Here is a 12,319-nt window from a genome sequence, read left to right as displayed (position 1 = left end):
TGCAACACTGCTATCTAAACGATCTAAATGAGTTGCTCCCCTGCTTAGCACGGCGCCTTTCCGTGGCCTGGGATACAGGCCCAAGTCCTGGCCTGGAGGCCCCCTCGTGTCCCCTTCCTCACCGCAGCCCTCCTGCGCACTGGCCTTCTTTCTCTCTCTCACTGGGCCACCACCCTTCCGGCTGCAGGACCTACCATGGAACATTCTCCTTTCCCATCCTTCTCATCCAGCGCAGCCATCACTTCCCCAGGGAAACCCCCAGGCATCCTTGAACCAGGTCCAGCTCCTGTCTCATCGGATGGCTTGGAACCCTGTTTGCGCCCTGACCCAGTGCTGACTTCAGAGCACCCACCTCAGTTCACAACGACTGATTCAGGAAGTGACTCTTTTTTTGGCTGCAACCATGGCATATGAGCCAGGGATTGAACCTGCGCCATGGCAGCAACAATGCCAGGCCCTTACTCCACTGAGCCACCAGGGAACTCACGGAGGCGTGACTTCTTGATTACTCCCTTACTCCCCTGCCAACCTGGGGCCCCGAGAGCAGGGACATGTCTGTTTGCTCACTTTTATAGCCCCACTATGTGGTCCAGAGCCAGCACATAGTAGGTGATCAATAAACTCACATGGAGTCACTGGATGTTCCAGGGAACCAGGGTGTGGGTGAGCACTGTGCCACCACGGGAGGAGTTTGCAAGCCCCTGCTGGCCGGAGGGGTTGATGACAGAAGGGAGTGACCCCCAGGGACAGGGCCAGCTCCTCCAGCAATGGGGAGGGGGCACTAGCAGCTCACTATACTCCCTCAGAACACCCAGTTCCTACTGCCCTTGAGTCCCACCACCTGAGACCCCAGAGGGAGGCCAACCAGGGCTAAGCTTCCTTCTTGCTGGTGCTGCTTTCGAAGGGTGGGATCATTTTGATGCTGGGACAGCAAGCAGTGTATGTGGCCGGTGGGTCCGTGTGCTGGCTGGGACCTCCACGCTCCTCCCCTCTGGCCACGTCCACACAGCAGCTCTAGTGCCATACCCCAAACTGAAGTCGGATCCGGCTCACATAGAGAAAACCCCGCCTTCACCTGTGTCCATACAACCTGGGTGATTCAGGGCCTGTCGACCTCACCGACTTCTCCCAGAATCAAGTCAGCAGAGCGAAGCCACCCTGGGGCCAGGGGTTGCTTGCAAGCAGGAGTCTCCTCTAGGAGAAGGAGACACTGACAGATCATTTTGGGGGAGAGGGTTCTGGGCCAGGATGGAGGTGGAGCTGAGGCCCTGAGGCAGGAGGTGCCTGGCTGGGTAGGCAAGGAGGGCTACATGGGAGAGAGAGGACAGGCAGGGCCCATGGCAGGCACACCAAAGATGGCCTACTCTTTGGTCCACAGAATATATTAAAAATACTTGAGTGACAGCGGTTAACGAACCCGACTAGAATCCATGAGGATGTGGGTTCCATCCCTGGCCTCCCTCAGTGGGTTAAAGATCCTGCATTGCCGTGAGCTGTGGTGTAGGTTGTGGACACAGCTCAGATCCTGAGTTGCTGTGGTTGTGGTGGAGGCTGGTGGCTACAGTTCCAAATTGACCCCTAGCCTGGGAACCTCCGTATGTCACAGCTGCGGCCCTAAAATAGCAAAAAAGAAAAAAAAAATGGAGTTAATTGGAACAGGACTAAAAATCCAGAAATAGACCCACATATATACAGTCAATTGATTTTCAACAGAGGTCAAAATGCCAAGCAACTCAGAGGGGAAAGAAAAGGGTCTCAATAAATAGCATTGGGTCGGAGTTCCCATCGTGGCTCAGAGGTTAACAAATCCAACTAGGAACCATGAGGTTGCAGGTTCGATCCCTGGCCTCGATCAGTGGCTTAAGGATCCGGTGTTGCCGTAAGCCCTGGTGTAGGTCGCAGACGTGGCTCGGATCCCTCATGGCTGTGGCTCTGGCGTAGGCTGGTGGCTACAGCTCCGATTAGACCCTTAGCCTGGGAACCTTAGACCCTTAGCCTGGGAACCTCCATATGCCCTGGGAGCGGCCCTAGAAATGGCAAAAAGACTAAATAATAAAACAAATAAATAAATAAATAGCATTGGGTTCATCTGGGTGTCCAGATGCCAAAAAATTGAATTTTGACTCTCACTGAGCTCTCCCAGAAGCAAGTCAACAGAGCAAGGCCACATAATACACAACAATTAATCCTTTTGGTCTCTGAAATGGATCATAGATTTACATGGAACAGTTAACTCTAAGAAAGTTCCAGGAGGAAAGAGGAGAAAATCTCAGTGAACCTGAGTCATCAAGGCAAACGTATCTAGACTAGTACACAGAAAGCACAAACCATCTATAAAAGGAAGAATTGATGAATTGGACTTTAGCCAAATTTAAATTTTCCTGTCTCTTTTTTAGGACCGCACCTGCAGCATGTGGAGGTTCCCAGGCTAGGGGTGAAATTGGAGCTACAGCTGCCGGCCTACACCACAGCCATAGCACTGCCAGACATAAGCCACGACTTCGACCTAACACCACAGCTTGAAGCAATGCTGGATATTTTTTTTTCTTTTTTTTTTTTCTTTTTGTCTTTTTGCCTTTTCTGGGGCCACTCCTGTGGCATATGGAGGTTCCCAGGCTAGGGGTCCAATCGGAGCTGTAGCTGCTGGCCTATGCCACAGCCCACAGCAATGCAGGATCCGAGCTGCATCTGCGACCTACACCACAGCTCACGGCAATGCTAGATCCTTAACCCACTGAGCAAGGCCAGGGATCGAACCCACAACCTCATGGTTCCTAGTCAGATTCGTTAACCACTGTGCCATGACAGGAACTCCCAATGCTGGATCTTTTAACTGACTGAGCCAGGCCAGGGATTGAACCCACATCTTCATGGGTACTAGTTGGGTTTTTAACCTGCTGAGCCACAATGGGAACTAAAATTTTTGCTCTTTGCAAAATATACATCCAAGAAATGACCTGTATACACAAGGTTTCTTGGCATTTTTTCACCCCTCCCTCCCAGGCCAGGGATGGAACCCTCGCCACAGCAGTAACCCAAGCCACAGCAGTGATAATCCTGGATCCTTAACCCACTGAGCCACTGGGGAACTCACCAGGCATTTTTTTTCCTAATTGCCCCCATGAAATTTTAGTAGTTCAGATATCTGCTTCTGTACTCTGTGTATGTTCATACTTTCTATGTAAATAAGTGTGATTTTTTTCACTCTTGTTGTGGCTCAGTGAGTGAGGGACCTGACATAGTGTCGTGAGGATGTGGGTTCTCTCCCTGGCCTCGCTCGGGAGGTTAAGGATCCAGCGGTGCAGCAAGTTTCTGGGTAGGTTGCCTATGTGGCTTGGATCCAGCATTGCTGTAGGTGTGGGGCCGGCCAGCTGGCAGCAGCTGCAGTCCCCATTCAACCCCTTGCCTGGAAATTTCCACATGATGCAGGTGCGGCCATAACAAGAAAAAAGAACCAATTCTCACCCCCTTGGGAGCAATAGTGCCCCCATTGAAACTGTACTGTCTAAAGCACAAAAAGAACACGATGACTGGATAAGAACACAGACAACCCAATTTTCATTTAATGGGCTGAAGATTTGCATAAACCTCTCCCCAAGGAAGATATAGGGATGACAAATGAGCAGTGATGAGACGCACAGCAGCGGCCATCGTTAGGAAGTGAGCTTTCGTAAGGAGGCACCACGGCACACACAGCAGGATGGCCAAATTCAACCCACCGGTCCAAGTATCGGCAGGGATACAGAGGGACCGGAAGGCTCGTAGGCTGCTGGTGGGGCTGGGGGGCTGTACATCCACTTTGGAAAACAATTTGGCAGTTTCTTATGATGTTATGCCTTCCACGTGACCCAGCCCTTTCACTCCCAGGAATTGCGCAAGAGCGCGTTCACACCGAGACATGCTCAGGAATGCTCCTGGAAGCTCTCTGTGCAACGGTTAACAGGAAAAAAGTGCAAACAACCCATTGTCCACCTCAGGCGAACAGATCAGCAAATTGCACCTGCAGACGATGGAGTACCGCTCAGCAGTAACAAGGAAGCAACTCCACACATGTCGCCTCCTGGAGGAAACGCAAAATAATTGTACTGAGTAAAAGAAACCAGGCAAAAAAGAGAACAATCCATGGGATTCCATTCACAAGAAATTCAAACAATGCCATTTTCTCTATAGTGACAGAGCATTCCTGTGTCGGCTGGGGGTGGGGTAGAAGGAGGGGTTACAAAGAGGTACGGGTTGGAGTTCCCGTTGCAGTGCCGCAGAAAGGAATCCGACTAGGAACCATGAGGTTTCAGGTTCGATCCCTGGCCCTGCTCAGTAGGTTAAGGATCCAGCATTGCCATGAGCTGTGGTATAGGTCGCAGACGTGGCTCGGATCCGGCGTTGCTGTGGCTGTGGTGTAGGCCGGCAGCTTCAGCTCCCAATAGACCCCTACCCTGGGAACATCCATATGCCACAGGTGTGGCCCTAAAAAGACAAAGAAAAGGGGGGGGTTGATGTCCTTCAACTTGACTTTGAGGTTGATGGAAATGTCATTATCTTGATTGCAGAGGTGGAGTCAAAAATATACACATACACATATATACACACACACACATATACACATATGTCAAACTTCATATATGTGTCAGAATTCTCCAGATCGTACAATGTTCTGTATGTATGGTTTATTATATGTCAGTTATACCTCAAACATGTGTAAATGAGTTGCCAATCTCAAAAATGTGGTGATGGCATTCTTGGTGTGGTGCAGGGGGTTAAGGATCCGGCTTTGCCACAGCCGTGGTGTGCGTCGCAGCTGCGGTTTGGATTTGATCCCTGGCCTGGGAACATCCCTAGGCCACAGGCGCGGCCAAAAAATAAATAAAATTTTTACAAAATAAAAAGGGGCTGATTTCAGAGTGCTCTGGTGGTGTAGCGGTTCAGGATCTGGCATTGTCACTGCTGTGGGGTGGGTTCGATCCCCGGCCTAGGAATGCTTCCACATGCTTCAGGCACGGCAAGAAAGAAAGGAAGGAAGAAAACGGGGTGATTTCCATTTTTAAAACATCTGTATTTCTGACTTGACTTGAAAAACTAACTGGCTGGAGCGGAGGACTCTCTAGACCTGGCACAGGCTCCCCGGGGCCCTGGCCCCTCTTGCCAGTTTTCTCTCCACATGGCATCCCCTTCTTGGCTCTCTGGTGGCTGAGCTTGTGGCCCTGGCTGGGGGGCAGGGGAGGTACTGGGGGGGTGTGGCGAATGGCCAAGGGGCTAGGGGTGGGTTTTGAGCAGGGGTGACACAGATTTGCTCCTCTAGGCCCTTGTCTGGCTGTAGCCGAGGGTCTCCAGGAGTGGTTAAGAAGACCCTTAAACATCAAGATTTGGGAGTTCCCATCATGGCACAGCGGACACGAATCCAGCTAGGAGCCATGAGGCTGTGGGTTCGATCCCTGGCCTTGCTCAGTGGGTTAAGGATCCGGGCTGTGGTGTAGGCTAGCAGCTGCAGCTTGTATTCAATCCCTAGCCTAGGAACTTCCATATGCTACAGGTGAGGCCCTAAAAAAACAAACAACAGCAACAACAACAGCGACAGCCTCCTTAATTCAGGACAGAATCAGACCGGGTTCCAAGAACTGTCATCCACCATCTAGGGACCATGTGACCTGGCTATTTCATGTGATGTGAAATCGTGCATCATCTGAGATGCAAAGCCCGGAGCCAGGCTGGCCTGGCGGTGGTGTGAGCGAGTTCCGCCCACACGCCTTCTCCCTCTTCCTAAGGGACGCAGAGGGCTGGCGGGACTCAGGCCTAGAGCCCAGTGTTTCAATGGATCCAGCTTGCAGGTAAACATCTGTACAATTGGCCTGCGTGACTTCGGCCGCATCCCTTCCCCTCTTCCCTGCCTCGGTTTTCCCATCTCCAGGGCGATAATATTCTAGGATTCCCTGAGGATACACCCCCCACTACCACCACCACTTCCTCCCCGGAGCTGCTCATCACCAGCAGAAGAAACATGACCCCTCGAAGATCCATCCACTGAGCTGGAGTTTGCCCACTGTGCTCTTGTATCCACTCTGGGGATATCCCATCGTGGCTCAGTGGTTAACGAATCTGACTAGGAACCATGAGGTTGTGGGTTCGATCCCTGGCCTTTCTCAGCGGGTTAAGGATCTGGCATTGCCTTGAGCTGTGGTGTAGGTTACAGACACGGCTCAGGTCCTGCATTGCTGTGGCTGTGGTGTAGGCTGGCGGCTACATCTCTGATTAGACCCTTAGCCTGGGAACCTCCACATGCCACAGGAGCAGCTCAAGAACAGGCAAAAAGACCAAAAAACAAACAAAAAAACAAAAAACCGTATCCATGCTGGGGGAACTTTGGGATCCCAGGAATCCTGGGGAGTCGGGAATCTTTCACCTTTGACTCTTCACCATTCCTGTGCACTGAACCAGTCAGAGAAAGGGCATCTGCTTCTCCTGTGCTTGGTCGCCAGGAAGCTCAAAGGCCCTTCTCCTGACCTTCCAGAGGCGGGGGACTTTCTCCATCCACTTGTGGGTTTGTTTCCTTCTAAGCCCGGCGATGTTTTGGACACACGTGTCCACACTGGGTCCCTCCTGAGGTCACATAAGGGGAGGGCCAGAAGCAGGAGGACCTGTGGGGAGGTGATCGGCGTAGTGGGGGGAGGGGCGGGAGCCAAGGGAGCAAAGATTTCACATCAGAGCATGCGTGTGCCCGCAAGGCGTCCCCATCCCTCCACAGGTGAGAATCTCTTCATTGTAAATGAGGACTGCTTTATGACTGCGTTAGTATCAAGATAAATATTTCGAAATTATATGCTCAAACGTGTTCCTCCTCTGGAAGGTCATTCTCCTTCTTCTGATTCAAACAGAACCTGGGTGAGTCCGCCTGGCTGAGTCCAGCCATTCACTCCCAGCAACGCCCCCACCGCGTCCCAACCGCGCGGGACGCCGCCAGGGGGCGCTCGACACCCGCGCGCGCGGCCCCGCTGACGGCAGGAAGGGGACGAGGCCGGGAGCCGCGCTCCGCAGGCAGGGCCGTGCTCTGGAAGCTCCAGTCCGTCTCCACAGTCCCCGCTGCACCAAAAACCCACTCCGTGCACCTCATGGCCCCTCTTCACCCTACGACACCGAGTTGCCCTACCGCCGCCTCCAGGAAGTCCTCCGGGCCTCTGGCTGGGCCAGGCGCCTCCGCTGAGCTCCAAAAAGGCCCGAGGAACCCTGTCCACATTCTCAGTCGCTGTTTCCTCCTCCCAAGACAGTGGATGGTGAGTCCCCAGTCAGGCATGGGCCTGGGTCACGCATGGTGCCAGAATGTCCACTTGGGAAATGGGTTTCAGGTGAATAAATCTGGAAGCTGGGAGCCCCGAGCAGCTTTCCTGGGTGGCTGGGGGTGGGGGTCCTGGCACCCTACCACCCAGAGGCTCGGTCACTGGTAGGTCTCCTATCAGACCCGACATCTCTGTCTGTAACTTCTGGGCTTGATCAGCTGCCCTTCCTCCGGGCAGTCCAGCCGGGAGATCCTTCCCCAAAGGTGCGGCTGGCCCCTCGTGCCTGGCGGGAGCAGGGAGGCCAGCCCCAGAGGCACCTGGCCTGTGCCCACAGTCCTCCTCCACGCCCCCAACCCCATGGGGGCTGGAGGGTGGCCCCCAAAGGTGTGCCACCTCTTAATCCCCAGAGTCTGTGAGTTCTAGCTTACGGGCAAGGATGGTTAATGAAGGATATTGCGAGAAGGAGTTTCTACTGGGTCACATCTGAATGGGCTGTAATGCAGCTGTGTCTCCTTAGAAGAGGGAGGCACAGGGGGTCAGAGCCAGAGAAGGAGGCCTTGTGATCACAGAGGCAGAGGCTGGAGCCGGGCAACTCCTGCAGCCCCCAGAGACTGGAAGAAGCCAGGAACTGGTCCTTCCCAGAACCCTCCAAGGAAACACAGCCCTGCCGACACGCTGACTTCAGACTTTGGTTCCAGAACTGTGAGACACTAGATTTCTGTTGTTTTAAGCCAGTCTGCAGTAAATAGTTCAGCAGCTACAGAAAACTAACACACCTGCCTTTAAAATGGGCACAGTAGGAGCTCCTGTTGTGGCTCGGTGGGTTAGGAACCTGACTAGCATCCATGAGGACGCACGTTCATTCCCTGGCCTCGCTCAGTGGGTTAAGGATCCGGCATTGCCGCAAGCTGTGGCACTTGTTGCAGATGCATGCAGCTTGGATGGAGCCGGGGGTGCTGTGGCTGGGGCTGCTGTAAAGGCAGGCAGCTCCCATTCAACTCCGAGCCTGGGAACTTCCGTATGCTGCACCCCTAAAATAAATAAAATGGGCACAATAGTCCTTACCACCAAGGAGCATGATCAGGACCAGATACCAGGTAAATCATTCTTTGGGTTGTTGTTTTTTTTTCTTTTTTCCTTATTTGGATGCCCCATGGCATACGGAGTTCCGAGGCCATGGATGAGATCTAAGCTGCAGTGTCAGCTTATGCTGGATCCTAAACCCACAGTGCCGGGCCAGGGACTGAACCTGTGTCCCAGAGCTCCAGAGATGTTGCCAGTCCTGCTCCAACACAGCGGAACGCCTACCATCCTGTGGAATAGCTCCCAGCTTGTATAAAGCAGGGGCTGAAGATGTGAGACATTCTCTCTCGGCCACTTTCTCAGCCTCAAGGGCTGTGGCCAAACTGGGGCTTGGCTACAGGGACTGAGCCGGGGAGGGGTCCTGATCTTGCCCTGGGAAGCATCTCCTGCTCGCAGTGACGTCAGCTCCAGTTACTGCGCTGACCCGGCCCAGGCCTTTCAGGAGAGCTTTATACGCATCAGTCTTTCAATAAATATCTTCAGAGCATCTTTTTTTTTTTTTTTTTAAATGTCTTTTTTAGGGCCACACTGGCAGCATATCCCAGGTTAGGGGTCGAATCAGAGCTGCAGCTGCCGGCCACAGCCATAGCCATAGCCACAGCAATGCTGGATCCAAGCCATGTCTGTGGCCTACACCACAGTTCATGGCAATGCCAGATCCTTAACCCACTGAGCGAGGCCAGGGATGGAACCTGTGTCGTTATGGATACTAGTCAAATTCGTTTCCATTGAGCCATGACGGAAACTCCACGTCTTAGCATCTTCTCCTTTTAAGGCACCGTCCTAGGCTCTGAGGACATAGCAAGGAGCCCAATAAAAATGGTGTCAGCTGGAGTTCCCGAGTAGCTCAGTGCATTAAGGATCTGGCATTGCCACTGCAGTGGCTTGGAAACTGCTGTGGCTTGGGTTTGATCCCTGGCCCAGGAACATGGCCCAAAAAAAAAAAAAAAAAAAAGAGAGAGTTCCCATCGTGTCTCAGTGGTAATGAACCCGACTAGTATCCATGAGGTCGAAGGTTCGATCCCTGGCCTTGCTCAGTGGGTTAAGCATCCGGCATTGCCGTGAGCTATGCTGTAGGTCACAGACACGGCTCAGAGCTGGTGTTGCTGTGGCTGTGGTGTAGGCAGGCAGCTGTAGCTCCGATTCAACCCCTAGCCTGGGAACTTCCATATGCTACAGGTGCGGGCCTACAAAGACCAAAAAAAAAAAAAAAAAAAAAAAAGGTTTCAGCTGCCCGGTTTCAGCTGAAGGCAGCAAAGCGGCAGCCCAGGATGCTGAGAGCATGTAGAGTGGGGGTCAGAAGAAGGTCCCCACAGGAAGGACATTGAAACTCAGCACATGAAAGCCTAGTGGGAGTTTGCCAGACAAGGGAGGGGACACAGTCAGGAGCAGGTGTGAACTGTCCCAGGTGGAGAGATGGCAGAGGCCTGACGGGGACCACCTGGCCTGTGTGTCTGGAGCACAGGACTCAAGGCCAGGGGACTGCACAAGGGCCACCCAGGAGGGGCTTCCAGGGTGGCAGGGCCACTCATGCTGGGCTTGTGGGGCCAGGGAAGGACTAGACTTCCTCCAAGACAAACGGGAAGCCATCGACATATTTCAAACCAAGCAGTGCACTCACGACAGTTTTGGTTGCAGCATACGGAAGTTCCAGAGCCGGGGATTGAACCCGAGTCACAGTAGTGACAACTCTGAATCCTTAACTTCTAGGCCATCAGGGAAGTCTGGAATCACCACAGTTTTAGTGTTCAAAAACCTCTCTAGGAGTTCCTATTGTGGCCCAGTGGGTTAAGAACCTGACATGGTGTCTCTGAGGATAAAGGTTTGATCCCTTGATCAGTGGGTTTAGGATCCGGTGTTGCCACAAGCTGTGGTATAAGTCGCAGATGTTGCTCAGATCCAGTGTTGCCCTGGCTGTGGTGGAGGCCAGCAGCTACATCTCCAGTTTGTCTCCTAGCCCGGAAACTTCCATATGCTGCAGGTGCAGCCATAAAAAGGAAAAAAAAAAGCAAAAAAACCTCTCTGCACAATGAGATAGCATTTCACACCCACTAACATGGTTGTAATCAAAAAGACAATCAAGGAGTTCCTGTTGTTGTGCAGAGGAAACAAATCTGACTAGTATCCATGAGGACGCAGGTTCGATCCCTGGTCTTCCCCACTCAGTGGGTTAGGGATCCGGTGTTGCTGTGAGCTGTGGTGTAGGTCCCAGATGCGGCTTGGAACTGGCGTTGCTGTGACTGTGGTGTAGGCCGGCAGCTACAGCTCTGATTTGACCCCTAGCCTGGGAACCTCCATATGCCTCGAGTGCGGCCCTAAAAAGACAAAAAAAAAAAAAAGAAAAAATCAACAGCAAGTATCAGTGAGGATGTGGAGAAGCTGACTCGGCAGGCCTTGCTGAGGGGAATGTAAAATGGTTGCAGCCGCTTTGTAAAACAGCCTGGCAGTTCCTCAAAAAGTTAAACACAGAGTTACCATGTGACCAGCCATGCCACCTGTAGGTATTCACCCAAGAGAAAGGGACGCATGTGTCCACACAGACACTTGCCCATGAATATTCATAGCAACATTATTCGTAAGAGCCAAAAGTAGAAACAACCCAGACGTCCGTCAACAGGTGAATGGACAAAGAAATTGTCACCCACCCATAGACTGGAATATTACTCACCCATAAAAAGGGGTGGCCATTGATCCAGGTCACGGCAAGGATGACCTTTGGAAAGGCTGTCCAGTGAAAGGAACCAGGTCTGAAAGTCCACATATGGTATAATTTCCCTTATGTGAAATGACCAGAACAGGCAAATCCCTAGAGAGAGAAAGTAGGTTAGTGGTTGCTGGGCTGGGGAGAAGAGGAATGGGGCTGGGATAGGAAGCGCCTTTGTCTTCTACGACAAGTTGTCACTAAAGAGATATTTCCCATCAATTCAGATTACACATAGGGGCCAGTGCTGGGAACCCTGCCTCCCAGGGAATAAGCACTAAGCTAAAAAAGAAAAAAAAAAGAAAAAAACCTTTGTTTAGGCACTCCTGCTGTGGCGCAGTGGGAACGGCAGCATCTCTGGAGTCCTGGGATGCAGGTTCCATCCCTGGCGCAGCATGGGAGTCTGGCGTTGCCTCAGCTGTGGCGTGGGTCGAAGCTGTGGCTGGCCTCTCCTCCCTGGCCTGGGAACCCCTTCTGCCGAGGGGTGGCCCAAAAAGAAAAAAAGTAATAATAATAACTTTTGTTTAGCGCACAGGAAACTTCCAGAGGTCCTCGTGTTAGGCACCATGTCGTTTAATTCTTGCCGCCGGGTCCTTTTACACATGTCAGCCTGTTTCATCCTTAGAGCAGATCCAGGAGGGAAAGGCCACAATCATTTCAAATAAGGACCCAGCGCAGGGTAGAGTCAACCTGCCCGAGGCCACGGGGCCTGACAGCAAATGAGGGGCTCAACCGGAATGGCTCCCAGCCTCTGCCGGGACCTGGCCAGGGAGGCCCCTGAGTCATGTGACCTAGCCGGTCAGGCCTTTTAGGGTGGTGGCCATTAGGGGTTGGTTAGGATGGACACCCAAGGGGGAGCTCCCTGGTGGTCTAGTTGTTAGGATTTGGTGCTTGCCCTGCTGCAGTCCGGGTTTGATCTCCGGTCTGGGAAATGAGATCCTATATTAAGCCACTGCATGCTGAGGCCAAAAACAAACAAACAAAAAACCTCTAAAAGGAAAGACACATGGAATAGAGAACACGTCCGGGAACTGGGGTTACTGACACGGTGTACAAATTCACACACGGTACCGACAAGACCAAGTCGGAACCGTTCTGTCTCTGAGCGGAGGCGCGGGGGAGGCAGAGAGGGGGTAGGGTACCTGCCTGCCTGTCAGTGGAGATGGGAGCAGAAGCGGGGTAACAACACAGGATTCTGGAGTTCCCATTTGGCTCAGTGGGTTAAGAACCTGACGTAGTGTCTGTGAGGATGTGAGTTTGATCCCCGGCC

Source organism: Sus scrofa, chromosome 5 (genome assembly GCF_054392235.1).
Source record: "Sus scrofa isolate SSC_HxYL_T2T_F1_AM1 chromosome 5, Sscrofa_HxYL_maternal_Yorkshire_Landrace_v2.0, whole genome shotgun sequence".
NCBI lineage: Eukaryota > Metazoa > Chordata > Mammalia > Artiodactyla > Suidae > Sus > Sus scrofa.
This window is presented reverse-complemented; position numbering follows the sequence as displayed.